At 35.4% G+C, this 15246-nt stretch overlaps 1 protein-coding gene across 2 annotated transcripts in view; it reads left to right on the top strand.

The window, feature by feature from the left end:
* The first annotated feature begins 621 nt into the window (after nt 1–621).
* The window catches only part of IL6ST (interleukin 6 cytokine family signal transducer), a 45048-nt gene continuing 30423 nt past the window's right edge, over nt 622–15246 (top strand). For both annotated transcript variants that reach the window (XM_081279699.1, XM_081279700.1), the window contains exons 1-2: nt 622–871; nt 12301–12389. The gene's annotated coding sequence lies outside the window, so the exon portion shown is untranslated. The remainder of the gene's footprint in view (nt 872–12300; nt 12390–15246) is intronic.

Below are 15246 nucleotides of genomic sequence, written 5' to 3' on the forward strand. Positions count from 1 at the left end.
ATCACAGATTGGGAGGAACAAACCGCAAAAAAACACTTAATTTCTTGGCAGGTTACCAGTTCTGGGATTCACTGATAAATCATACCCAAACTCATTTACTAACTTAAAAAGAAAAAAAAAAAAACTATACAAGTCGTTTACAAGACTTGGACCGAAGCCGCCACCACAACCCGCGGCAATCTCCTGTTCAGTCACTGCCACCAAACCCTTCACAGTCCCCAAGGCGCTCCCACGCCTCCCGGGTCCGCTAGGGAGCAAGGCAGTCCCTCGCGGCTCTGAGTCCCTCGGGAAAGGCCACGAAGGGAGGCCGAAGGCACGGTGGTGAGACGCGGGCAGCACCGCGCCTCCAGTTCATGACCCCGTTATTCCACGGAAAAATGGAACATTCTGCTCTTTCCGCCCGTAAAGGGGAGGTGGGGGACGCCTTCGATCTCGTCTGGGAGAGACAGGCACAGCCACCAGAATCCGGGATGCCGGGAGCCGCGTTACGGGAATCTCAGCCGCCTGCAGTCCCGCCTCCTCGCTGTCGGCGGCCTCTGGGCCAATGCTGGGGTGCGCTGAGACTCTCGGGAGCCAATCAGCGTACAGGCCCTGGGTGCGGGGCGGGGCGCGGCGGGGGCGCCGCGAGGCGGGGTTAGGGGAGCGCTGCGCCCTGGCGCGGGAGGAGGGCCGCGCGCCGCGTCTGCTGGGAAGGAGCTGCGTGCTACCTCGGGTTCCGGCGAGCAGCTAGGGGACTCGCGGAGCTGTGGAGGACCTCTGGACTCTGCTGAGCTGAGCACTGCGCCCGCCAGGCTGACGGGTCCGGCAGGGCCTGGCGTCGAGGGGGACGCGCGCGGTGGAAACGCTGAGGATCGAGGCGCTGCGGCCTGAGGTGAGGAGGGCCGGGGCGGGGTGAAGGAAGGGTGGTGTGGCGGGAGGGTAGGGGCTTCGTCGGCGCGGACCGGCGACCTGGCACTCGAAGGGCCTGCCTTGCACGAGAGAGGCGGACCCGGACGCGCGCGAGTCCCGAACTTGTCAGTCTCAGCCTGGAAATCCCCACATTCCTCTGTCTCCCTGCTCCCACCTCCGAATTGTACTTCCCCAACTTTGTCACCTAGATGTCTCAATCTTAGGTACAGACCTTAACCCGATCACGCACACACTCGGCGCACAGGCTGGCACACCCTTCCGAAGCTCCCGCCCAGAACTCCCTTGGTGACCGTACCTCTAGTTATCAGATCCCACCTCTAGTTATCAGATCCCACCTCTAGTTATCAGATCCCACGTTTTTCCAGTTCCCTTAAATGTCTTTAGCCCCGTACTTGACCCTTCATTCCCTACTCTGAGGTTGATTTCTCTCCCGGATCCTTCTTTTCAACCTTAAATTGTAACAATCAGCATTGTTGTAAGTTTACAATAGTTATACATATTATTGACATTTATTTTTATCTTTTCTATGTATCGTTCTGACAAATCCCATATGCCGCTGTATCCTAAAGAACAAATCCATCTTTAAAGTTTTTCCTTTCTTCCCTAAATTTAAAGGTTTTTCTAAGTAGCAGGGTTTTGTTCTTTATGGTTGAACATTTATTCATAACCTCACACTGAAAAAGAAATGTCAGGTTTAAAATAAGGTCTTTACTAAAGTTAGAAATAAAGCTTACCACTTTTTCCTTTTTTTCTTTAAAAGGGAACTTCTTTCGGTTTTATTTGTGTAGTTGTATAGCTGTATTTCAGCAACTATCTGCTTTAAAATAATTAATTATTATTGGAAAGGCAGGATGAATCTTCTAAAAGATTATTTAGTTTAGTTTGTTCCATGCTGTAAACAAACCCTTTAGACTGTGTGTGACTGCCAGCTTCAAGTTGGAACAACTCTTAATTTGAAATTACTGACTCAGATCTATCTTATGAGCTGTTCGCCATTATCTTGATTTCCTAAATTTACTTTAATACATATTTGGAAATATTTTTGAACTATAAACTGGAGTACTACATTTACAAAACCAACTTGAGACTAAGTTAGGCTGTGCTTTCCAAATATTTCTTTTGGGGCATAATTTGGACATTTGTTTTTAATCACAAGTGGAAGAAAAAAATTACTAAGAAGAAGTGTCAAAGATAAATTTTGTAGTAGAATATTTACCTCATCTCATATCTGTATTAATAATACTATTACTTAAGTTTCTCATAGGTAATTTAGAGCATTGTAAACATTGCTGCCAGCTAATAAGCATATTCTTATATAACTCAAAATGTTCTCATTTTTATTTATGAGTTTCAGTGTTTTGAGTTCATTTAAATTTTTTTTCTTAAGAGAATTTGGCATTTCAGTTAAATGTTTGGGTGAATCTTGATTATTATATACCTGTGAAGTAGGTGTTAAACTATCTACTTGATAGACAAGGAAACAGGCTCAGGGTCCCTCTGTAAACTATCTGTGTGGCTCCAAATCCTTTGCTACAAACATCTTGTGTTGACAGATTTCTCACAGAGAGTTCAGTGCTACAATTTGGTTGGGGAGCTTAAATGTTAAACCAGAACTCCTCTATAGAGGTAGCCATGTTTTTTCCCTTAGAAGCTATTTCAGAGCTTCTCATTTTAATGGCAGTCAGAATTCCCTGGTATTTGCATCTTGGCTCCTAGGGAAGCATGGAATGTTCTCACAGGTTTCTCCATTTCTTTTATTGCAAAGACAGTGTAATCAGAGTTGAGATTTCTGTTGAGCTTTATTATTTTATGCAACAAAACTCATCAGTTACTACCTGCTACAGGAACTCACAAGATGCCTATATGTCATCAGGACCTTCAAAGAGTTTTAAAAAATTAGGTTGACCAATGTGAAAAATTATATGGATGCAAAGCAGTTTTAATTAAATATAGAGCGATATAGAAAATGTTACAGATATTTAAGTTAAAGAGTGATCAATTAAGAATTGGAATGAACAAAGAATCTGCTGGAGTTCAGCCTTGAAACCTGGGTAAGATTTGGATAAAAGGAAAAATAGTGGGAGCCCATTTATAATATAAAACAGAGGACGTAATGTAGAATGGGAACCTAAAGAATGTAATAGAGGACTATTACATCGGCATTGCAGTTAAATGTTAGGGTGAATGTTGATTATTCACGTGAAAAGGGTCAGAAATAACTAAGGTATATTAGTTACAATAGCCAATACATATTTAATGCTTATTTCCTACTGGTATATATTGTAGGCATTTTACTCCTAATAAAGTATTTAAATATCATAACCTCTACCTCATAGGTGGATCTTTTTTACACAAAAGGAAAGCCAGACACAGAAGGGTTAATTACCTTGCCTAGTTAATAAGTGGTAGATCCTAAATTTGTATCTAGATAGTGTGGCTTCAGAATCTCTTAACCATACATATGCTTTTTCATTTGGGGTACTTGAGTAACAGTGAGTAGAATAATATGGCCGTACCATAGGTCTGTTAAACCCACTCTTGGGCTGAAAATGTAGCCACTTATATAGAGAGCTGGCGTAGCATGTGCAAGGCCTTGGGTTCCATCCCCAGCACAGTGATAAATAAATAAATAAATACCCACTATTAGTTGTTTAGTGAGTACTTGAAAGATGTTAAATATCAAGATGTGTAAAATAATTATTGTGCAAAGTTATGAATCCTTTTAGGGAACTATATAAAAGTGCATTGGGAACAAAGATGTTTGTGAAAATGGGGGAAATTCCACAGAAGAGATGTTCCATCTGAGTTATAAACAGTAAAGCTGAGTCAGGAAGGCATTGTAGAGACAGGGCATAACATATAAAGAAGCACACACACTGAAAGAAAAAGGTATGTTAGAGGAAGTCTAGTAGTGCTGTGGCTTGAGCTCAGAATCTAGAGATGATAGGAGAGAACAATGAAAGGTAAGAAAGACCAAACTGTGAATGACATGTGAGGCCAAACAGAATGAGGAACATCAATATTTGTTTTGCAGTTGGAAAACTACAAAAATAATTTCAGCATGATTGGAGTAAAAGCCAGATTGCTTGCAGTTCTCTCTGGAAGTGTAGTGGTGAAGTAACTTGAGGGAGAAGTCTAAAGAAAGGATTTTATTTATCTGTTTTGAGGTGCTGGGGATGGAACCCAGGACCTCCCACATAGTAAGCAAACTCTTGTCACTGAACTACAGTCTCCGCCCCCCCCCACACCCAGCACCCTTTTTTTTTTAAGAACAGAGATTTGAATATTGGGAAAGATCAACTGGAAAAAGTAGGTACTTAAAGTAGCTAAAATATTTGGCATAATTGTTCACCTTTTAAAAAGCTTTTAAGAATGAATGACAGCTTAGAGGTAGTGTTTTAGAAAGATTCATCCACTGACAATGTTCAGAATGGGAGGAAGGAAAGAGACTAGAAGTAGGAAGGTTGTTATAAGTAATGAGATGACCAAATTAAATTGGTTGTGGTAGAGGATAAAAAGATGAGTGGGAAAGATATTGTGAAAGAAATCTGGATCAAACTTGTAACTGAGAAAAGCTAAAGTATAATGGGCAAATAAGAGAACAGAGGACTATACTGACTCAGGCAATTGAATAGGGTGAGTTGTTTATAGGTGGGGACAAAATGTAAGTCCCTGTAATTTAAAAAAAAAAGAAGTGTGTATCAATATGTGTGTGCATGAACATGTATGTATATAGGTTCTGTTTTTAGGCCTTTTAAATTGATTTGAGTCAGAGGCAGAATATGCAAGATGGTGACATGCTGGTGAAATTTTAAAAAGATCCAAGCCAGAATTCTTAAAATTATTTATTTTTCAGGTAATAGTTGTAGTGACATGTATTCAAATAAACTGGCATTTTAAAAGTAGCTGCCAAATACTTTATTATTCATAGCCAGAGAATTCAGTAAAAGAGATAAGACTCAACTATATCATTTAGTTACACAGGAGCCAGAAACAGTTGTCACAAGGCTATAGATCCCCCCTCCTCCAGGCTATATGATATATTTTAGTGAAATTTAATAAGAAATAAGTTATCTGATTGATCATGAATAAGAGAACTTTGTTAATATGACTGTTGTGTAGATTATTGGGGTGTTTTTTGTTTGTTTTAATTTTTGCTTTAAAGCTTCATGTATACATATCCAGAGCAGAACTTCATTCCCTTTAGCACAATAAATTCAAAATTGTTTTGCCTCAAAATTTTCATTTTCTCTTCATTAATCAGTTTCATCCTTTGGTCTAATGGAGATTGGCTTAATTGTTACTTCTGAATTGGGTTTAATGTCAGTGTCTTCCACACAGTCTTTTTCTGTTTTTGTTTTTGGCAGTACTGGGGATTGAATGCAGGGCCCTGCTCTACCACTGAGCTACATCCCCAATGCCTTTTTAAATTTTATTTTGAAACAGAGTCTTGTTGAGTTGCCCAGGCTGGCCTGGAATTTGGGATACTCCTGCTTCCTGAGTAGCATAATTTCTTTCATTTGTGTGTTCTGTTTTATATGTCCCTCAATCCCACCACCTAGTTTAAAGTAAACTCATCAGAGCTATATGTTGTATAGCACAACTCTGGTCAGGTAGACTGGTGTCCTGGGATTTTACCATTGCTAATCTTAATTGACAATCAGAATCAATGATTTATAGCTCATGTGTTTGCTATTTTCTCTGTCTAGAAAACTCTTACCCTAATTTTCTCACTCTAAACTTTGAACTTCTTGACTATAAGAATTATTTATTTGGATCCAATTACATTTATAATTTCTTTCTTTCCTTTTTTGTTGTATTAGGGATGGAACTAAGGGGTACTTTGCCACTGAGCTACATCCCCAGCCCTTTTTTTATTTTTTATTTTGAGATAAGTTCCTGCTGAGTTGCTCAGGCTGGCCTCAAACTTTTGATTCTCCTGCTTCATCATCCCAAATCACAGGGATTATAGGCATGTGCCACAACACCCAGTTTGTCATGTTTTATTTCTTAAGCAATGTTGAGAACCTGGATGCTTATCAAAGTACACTTGAAACCTCTTCATTTGGCTAATAAAACAGTCAAAGGTAATTTGTAAAAGGCCTTCTCTACTGTGAGGTCATTAATACATTTCATATTCTCTTCTGGCACACTTATAATTTTGCTTTTGTACTTAGTTCTGTAATAAGTCTGGAGTGTTGTGTGCACTGGATGGAATAGGGCTCTTTGTTATTGTTTTTGTTTGTGGAACCAGTTGTCCCAGTAATATTTATTGAATAGTCAGTCCTTTTTAGCCCATTAATGTAAGATGCCTTTTAAAATATTTCAGATATTAAATTTCTCCTTTGTGTATGTATATGTGTTTGGTTCTTGTTTTTGAGATGTGATCTCACTAAGTTGCCCAGACTGGCCTCAAATTCCTGGGCTACACTGGCCTCAAACTCCTGGCCTAAACTGTCCTCCTGCCTCAGCCTTCTGAGTATCTGGAACAATAGGCACACCATTGTGCCCAGCCTATAAATTTGTATATGTCCTTGAGTCTTTTATTTTGTGCCATTAATTTCATTGTGTATTCTCCTGTACTAGTCATGTTTTAATTATTCTACCAGTGTGACTTAATGGATGATGGTACAGCAAATAGTCTCTTTATACTTTTGGCGAATTGGCTTTTGGCTATTTTAAAATTTTTTATATGAAATTTTAAGTTGGTTTGCAAAATTCCCTAGGAAAACTCCTTTGCTATTTGGGTTAAAATTGTATTGCATTTATATATTAATTTGATTATTTGAGTCTTTATGTGTGAGAGAGAAAGAGTGGTACTGGGGATCCAATTCAGAACCTCATGAATGCTAGGCAAGCACTCTACCACTTGAGCTAAATCCCTAGCATGCCAACCTTTTACATAAAGATCTTAGACATTATTAATGCACCTTTTAGTAAGATTTTATAGTTGTCTCCATAAAGTTCTTTGATAGTTCTGATTATATTTTCTCTAAATATTATGGTTTGGGGGGCTTTTATGAGGATTTTTTCCTATTATAATTTCTAATTGGTTATTATTGATGTATAGGGAAGCTGTAATTTTTGATAATCTTTTGTTCAATACTAAGTTAAACTCAATAATTCTAGTAGTTTATCATTTTCTCATTGTTGATAGACAATCTTACCTACAATTTTTTTCCTTTTACATTTTATCTTATTTATTTTTGGTTCCCCCTTCTAGATCAGTGTTGAACAAATGTGACTCAAATCATCTTGTCTGAATCTTTAATAGGAATCTTCCAATTTTTACCTTTAAACCTATGAATGCTTACTGTAGGTTTGTTATAGTAGTACTTAAAGCAGCAACAGCAAGGTCTGTACTACTGGTAGCTGTTACCTTTATTGAGTGTTGATTAATCTTTACAGCATTCCTAGGTGGTAAGTAGGTAGTGATGTTATATCCATTTTTATAGACAAGGAAAAAAAAGTGAGGAATATTATATAACTTTTCTAAGATGAGGGTCTGAGATCAGAATACAGGCAATCTGGTTCAGATTCCCTGCTCATATTTATTAAAATGATAGTCTCAAAAGAGACAAAAAGTTCTTATTTTTCTGATGCTTTGTTATTATTTTTAAATTTTAGGTTAACAGTTATTGACTATTACCAGATGCTTTTCAAGCAACTGTTAGAATGATGTGTTGTTTTTCTTCTTTAATCTATTAATATAGTAACAATAATATCTTTTTCATTTTGAACTATGGTAGTCTGTTTCTGTCTATAGAGGCTATAATCCAAGATGTTTCAAGGACATCTGAAACCATGAATAGTACTAAACCCATAAATGCTATATTTTTATACATGCATATTTATGAATATGCATGTATAAAAAATATATATATTAGGCTCAAGAAGAAATCAACAACAATAACTAATAATAAGGTAGAACATATTAATAATATACTATATTAAGTTATTTCAAACTTAGGAATTTTTTACTTCTGGAATTTCTATTTGATATTTTCAGACCTTGATTGACTATAGGTAACTGAAACCATGGAGTGGAAAACCATTGCTATAGGTTTATATGCTTACATTTTTAAGCTAAGTACTTGTTAGTGTTTACATTTTGGTTTTGTTTTCAAATGTATTGAGGCTTTTTCACACAAATGTTCATAATAATTTTGATAATACTTTTGTTATGTAATTTTTATTTATTTGGTATCCAATGTATGTGCAACTTACATTTCTGACCAAGATGGAATAACAAGCAGTGGATTTACTCCTATACCTGACACAACCAAAAAACACATATAAATATAAATATATATATATATATATATATGGTTTTTATTTTATATATGTATTAAAAAAAGACTGAACATCAGATGATGAAATATAATGACGTTGATTTATTTGGTTTTGGGAATTGAACCCAGGGCCTCTTAACCACTGAACCACATCCCCAGTGTGGCCCCCCCACACACACATACACTTTTTAAAATTTTTAGTGGTAAATTGACACAATACTTTTGTTTATTTATTTATTTATTTTTATGAGATGCTGAGGATCGAACCCAGTGCCCCACATGTACTAGGCAAGCACTCTACCACTGAGCTACAACCCCAGCCCCGCAGCCCTTTTTATTTTTTGAGACAAGGTCTCAATTGCCAGGGGCCTCACTGAGTTACTTGGACTGGCTTTGAATTTGCAATCCTGCCTCAGCCACCTAAATTATCTAGGATTACAGGCCAACCAAGACAGTGATCTTGAGAGATGAGAAACAAATGAGGTGAACCCTGCAGTTGCCCTTGCTCACTGCATTGAGACATTTTAAGCTATGACACAGGTAGGAAATCCAAGACTGAGACTATTGGATACTATTAATTTGAAGGATGTGTCTGGGGAGGCAAAAGTGGTTAGTAGAGTCAATAGAACAAAATAATAAAGAAAAGAGGACACTACAGAGAACTTTGGAAAGGTTCAGAGGTCCCTTTCAACTATTCAGCTGATTAATGATCAATGTGAGCATATAAAGAAACTACTGAAGGACCAGGGGAAAAAAACTGGAAAAAAAAAAAAAAGAATTAGAAGTAACAAAGCCTGACATTCTCACAAAGTCTGAAATAGTACCTGTTCTTACCAGCCAGGTTAGAAAACATATTGGTTCCTGGGATATTAGGGAGAATATACAAAAAAGTCTTACCCCAATAGAAGGAATATAATTAGCCCCAGATATCATCTCTAAAAAGCTCAACAAACTTCAAGTGTAAGAAACATGATGAAAACTATGCTAAGGGGCATCACAAAAAGGTTGCTCAGTTGCTCAATCAAATTGATAACATATAAATCCTATACACAGCCAGAGGCATAAAAAGACCTTTCATGCAAAAGAATAAAGAAAGGCATGATAGCTGATTTTTTTTAAAGTGCCCACAAAACACTGATTTCAAGACTTGTAAAGCTATAATTATCAAGACAGTATAGTAGTTGCATAAAGATAAGTAAATAGATTAATGGAACAGAACAAGATTTGGCAAACTGTAGCTCACCTCCTATTTTTATAAAGTATAATAACACAGCAATCCCCATTTATTATCTTGGCTACTTTTGTGTCACAACAGTAGATTGGCAATTCTAGCAGAAACCTCATGGCCCTCAAAGCCAAAAATATTTACTTTCTATCCCTTTACATAAAAATTTGCCCGCTCCTAGAAATGAAAAAGCACAAATAAATCTACATATATATAAACAACTAATTTTTTTCAAAGGTGCAAAAGGCAGTTCTCTTAAGAAGGAATAGCATTTTCAAAAAATGGTGCTAAAATAATTGGTTATTCATATTACAAAATGAATTAGATTTCTGCTTCATGCCCTGTATAAATATTAATTCAAATGATTCAAAGACCTAAACATAAAACCTAAAACTTGGAGAAGAAAACAAGAGAAAGAAAACCTTGTGACTTTTAGAAAATATTTCTTAAATACAACACTAAAAGCAGAGTCCATTAAAATAGACTTCATTAAATCAGACCTTCTGCTCTTCAAAAAACAATATTAAGAAGATGACTAAACCGCAGGGAAAAAATTATGTGCAAATAAATTTTCTAACAAAGGCCTTGCATTCAGAATATATTTTTAAAACTTTCAAAATTTAGTAATAAGAAAACAAGAAACCTATTTAAAAAATAGACTATTTGAACAGATATATCACCAAAGAGATTATATAGCTGAATACACACTTAACCAAATGACCTAGCAATTCCACTCCTGGTATTTCCTCCCCCAAAATTAAACCATCTGTCCTTACAAAGACTCAGCACTAAATTACAGTAAATTTTGAATATACATATTCAAAAATGGAAGTGTTTCTTCATCTGATATATGTCAAGTGCTTTCTATGCTAAGTATGATTCTAGATTCTAGGAATATAGCAGGGAACAAAATAGACAAAATTTCTACCTTATATGCTTACATTCTGTTTTGGTAATATAGACAATGTATTAATTTCCTAGGGCTACTGTAACAAACTACCACAAACTGGGTAGCTTAAAGAAACAGAAATTTATCCTCTCAAGGTTCTAGAATATAGAAATCATGAGTCTAGAAAGAAGCATTTACCTCTTCCTAGCTTCTGGTTATAGCTTTCTTAGCTTGCAGCAGCATCATTCCAGTCTCTGCCTTTTTTTGTCACGTGACATTTTTCTGTGTGTCTTTCTCTTCTTAAAAGGACAGCAGTCATGGCATACTAAGAGCCCATCCTATTCCAGTATGACATCTTAACTAATTACATCTGCCATGGCTTTATTGCCAAATGGGTCACATTTTAAGATATTGGGAGTTAGGACTTCAACATATCTTTAGGGGAATGTGATTAAACCCATAACAAACATTAAGCAAAATAAGTACACTATATGTTATTCTAGAACAGAGGTTGGTAAACTGGCCTGTGGACCAAACCCAGCTTGCAGTCTATAAAGTTATATGGAAACAGCCATGCCTACTTGTTTGCATATTAACTATGACCGATTTTGCACTCCAGTAGCAAAGTTGCCTAGTTGCACACTAAATCTAAAATTTATTATCTGACCCTTTACATAGAATATTTGCCATCCTGCATAGTAGGTCTTAAGTTTATGGAGACTAAAATAGGAAAAGAGCCAAAATAAGCAATACATTGTCATCAGGGAAGATCTCTATATTAGGGGGAATTTGAGCAAAGGCTATAAGAATTTTCTTTCCCCCAGACCTGGGAATTGAACCCAGGGGTACTCTACCACCAAGTAATATCCCCAGTCCTTTTTATTTTTATTTTGAGGCAGTGTCTCCCTAAGTTGCTAAGATTGGTCTTGAATTTGTAGATCCTCCTGCCTTGGTCTTATGAGTTGCTGGGGTTATAGGTGAGTACCACTGCACCTGGCAGGAATTAATCTTTGTATTAATATAGATGTGCAATATATAGTGTTAAGTGAAAAAAGCAAGTAATAGAATATTTATCACTTGTGATCCTATCTTTGTAAAGTATAAAAGTATATATTTAAACAATATAAAATTATAATGTATTCATAGAAATTTTTGCAAGGCTATTTGGTAGAATTACAGGGCATTTCCACCTGGCATTTTTCTGCTTTTCACTTAAAATTTTAAAAATATTATAAATATGGTTTCTTGTATTATTAAATTATATCAAAGGCTTAATGTGTTTTAAACAATGATGGAGGATTCCATTCTTTGCCCAAGTTTTAACTTAACTGTATTTCAAAAAAGGAGCCATCACTACTCATGCTAGAATTTAACCTAGCACTGAGCAAACCTTAAAATGAATTTGTGTCTTCATGCATAGAATACATTGGCATTTGGAAAATCAGCAGTTTTAATTTAGTGCTATCAAAAGACAAAAAAGTTAGGATTCTGTCAAAGTACTGCCTTGCTGCTTTCGTTGAATTCAGCAAAGCATCCCTTTCACATTTCTGTGGTATTCCATAGATATTAAGGAATTTGGAATTAAGTGTAAGTGAGCCTTAGTGTTTGCAAGTGTGTATCTAAACATACTACTGGGCTGATGTGGTCCCAATTTCTCTGAAACTGTGACAGAAGGATCACTTGAGCCCAGTAGTTTCTGGCCAGCCTGAGCAACATGGCAAAACCCTGTCTTAAAAAAGAAAAAAAAAAAAAAAAGAAAGAAAGAAAACGGTAAAAAAAAAAAAAAAAAAAAAAACCCTAGGCTATTTAATATTCTTACACAAGTGTTTTTGAGATTATTTTATTCTGAAGTTCAGAAGGTCTCTAAAATGGAATACTTTATGCAAACCTGAAAACCTAATAGCAGATAAGGATTTTAGAAGCACATGTATAATAAATGTTACCAATATGTTGGCTTTCTGAATAAGGCTGTTCTCTCTTTACAGCAAAACCCAATAGAAAGAACATGACATTTGGAGGCAGAAGACTTAGTTTCAAATTCCTGTTCCTTCACTTACTAATTTTGTGATTTGGGGTAAGTAATTTGTCTCATCTGAACTTTTGTCTTTTCTTTGCAAAATTCCAGTAAATAATCTCTTTCCTACCCACCTGATTCCCTAGGATAGTAGGAGAATCAAGTAAAATATTTTATGTGAAAGTATTTTGTGTAAGGTAAAATAGTATCCAAGTGTTAATGAACTCATAATTGGTTCTAGTGAAATAGAGCTGAGGGTATATCATTTTAAGTAATTAGTTTAATTATTTAATGTAGATATGATCAGCATTTTGCAAATTTATTTAAATTAACAATGTACTGTAAAAGATAACAGAAATTTTCCTCATCCTAATCCCTGTTCAACTTAATACTCAATACATGGTTTTGCTTTTTTTTAATATTTATTTTTCAGTTTTAGGTGGACACAATATATTTATTTTTATTTTTATGTGGTGTTGAGAATCGAACCCAGTGCCTCACGAACAGTTTTGCTTTTTATTTTATAATTATAGTAGTAATTTTACCATGGTAACAAAATTCACATTGATATTCCTCCTCATGTGTAATGTAATTCTGATGCATCTTTTCATGGTTTTTCTTTGTTCTTGAGTTCTATTTTTAAGAAAAAGAAAATAACAAAAGTCACAATTATGGGCAATAAAAATAATTTATAAGGAGTCACAACTACTAAATATTCATCAATTGTATCTCTACACTTTTCCTCCTACCTAAGAAAATCCATGGAAATCAAAGTAAATGAGAATAAACAATTATAACAGTTATCTCATATTCTAATTTTTTAAATGTCATTCATAAACTTTGTTACTTTAACATTAATAGTAGCAAATTACTTATGATATATTTCATAGCTACTTTTAACACTGTTATGTTGAACTACCATGGTTGAAGAACTACTGTCATAGAAGAATCACTCATTTCTTTGCTTTGTCTGTCTACAAGTCATGATTTGGCTTTATAGATGTGCAGATTATAAGGAAAATAAATGTATGCAGGATTGTTGCAATATATGCATAGAAAATTATACAGGAAGTGAGGAGAGGGTAGTACCATTAATAGAATTTTAAATTGAGTGTTTACTGTCAATAAAATGAAAGGGAAAAATAAGCAGAATATTGTTAGTTCTGTCAATTTTAAAACAAGATGAGCTCCCAAATAAAGTTAACTGTATTGCATATATTTTATAAAGTGCTGCTATTATCTCCATCTCTTAGAATTATATATGAAATCAAGTGCTTTAATAGATGTTCCCTCTCGCATCTCAATAATAATCTTTAAAATTAGGAAACGGTACTTTGTGCTATAACTGCAAATATGAATCCCCTCTTTGCTTGTGTCCTTTTACTTGTGTCTCACGCACTGCTCAGTTAAATGAGTGCTTTGAAGTAATCATAAATATTTACACTATAATCATAAATATTTTGTTTTGAATTTCATTATAAGAATATGGTACATCAATAGAAAGATTGACAGTTTTCCAGAACTGTAGAGAAATCTTTACAATGTTAGCCGAGGTATTTGGTGGAATGAGTGGTCAGGTTCACATTACCACACATATTTTCTTTGTTTTCTGATTTCATGAGCAGTTAAACATTGTGGTAGAATTTTCTAGTATGGGGCTATTTAAAGTGCTCCCCCCACCACCTTTTTTTTTTTTTTAACCTTGCATGGAATCAGTTTCAGGGCCTTGCACATGTTGACATGTGCACTGCCACTGAACTGTGTCCCCATTCCTAAGTTAGACTTTTTAAAGTTGGGGAGTAAGGGAAGAAACAGGTGGAAGAAAATGGCCTCTGCAACTTAATTCTTTTATACCTCTCCTAATGTGGTCTAAACAGTTCATTATCTGTTTTGTACAAAGTGATTTACATGGTTAGGAAATACATAGTCAAGTTAGAACTATAATTTTTAAAAATATTTATTTTTTTAGTTGTAGTTGTACACAATACCTTTATTTTATTTATTTTTATATTGTGCTGAGGATCCAACCCAGGGCCTTACGCATGCTAGGTGAGTGCTCTACTACTAAGCCACAACAAGCCCCTAGAACTATATATTTAATAAAAGAATACTCTGTTCTAAGTGTAATACTGTGAAGCACCAATCAAAAAGTCCGTAGTTTTACTTAGGAAAAAAAGTTTACACATTCTTTTTTATTTAAATTGTATGTTTTATAACTTGAAAGTAAGGCCTTGCACATGCTACGCAAGTACTGTACCACTAAGCTACATTCCCAGCCCAAACTGTATTTTTGTATAAGTACTAAAGTAAAATTGGTACATCATTGAAAAATTCCAAAGAAAGTAGAGAGTTTCCCTCCCACCCCAGTTTCTCAGTCACAGCCAACATTAAATTTTTATCCCTTCTAGAAATATTTTATTCATAAATAATGAAATGAGTATATTTTGTTTTCTTTTTAATTTTGTTTACTGACAAACAATAGCAGATATACATTCTGTGCCTTAACAATATACTTTAGATTATGTTATATATCTATAACACAGGATTTGGGGGGGTACTAATGGGGATTGAACCCAGGGGTATTTTACCAGTGAACTATATTCTCAGCCCTTTTTTTTTTTTTTTTTTTTTTTTTTAAGACAGGTTCTTACTAAGTTGCTTAAGGCCTCAGCCTTCCAAGTAGCTGGAATTACAGGCACACTCAACTGTGCCCTGCCTAGAATTTTTTTTTTTTTTTTAATGACTACATGTATACAGTGTTTAGGCATACCATAATTTAGTGGCCTATCAAAAAATTTTAGGTTATTTCAACCCTTTACTGTTGAAAAGAGTGCTGCAGTGAATAACCTTATACATGTGTTGTTTTGCTCATATCTGAAAGATAAAATAACTAGAAATAAATGTGTATGTATTAATT

This window comes from Spermophilus citellus (genome assembly GCF_964194105.1).
Source record: "Spermophilus citellus genome assembly, chromosome: 1".
Classification (NCBI taxonomy): domain Eukaryota; kingdom Metazoa; phylum Chordata; class Mammalia; order Rodentia; family Sciuridae; genus Spermophilus; species Spermophilus citellus.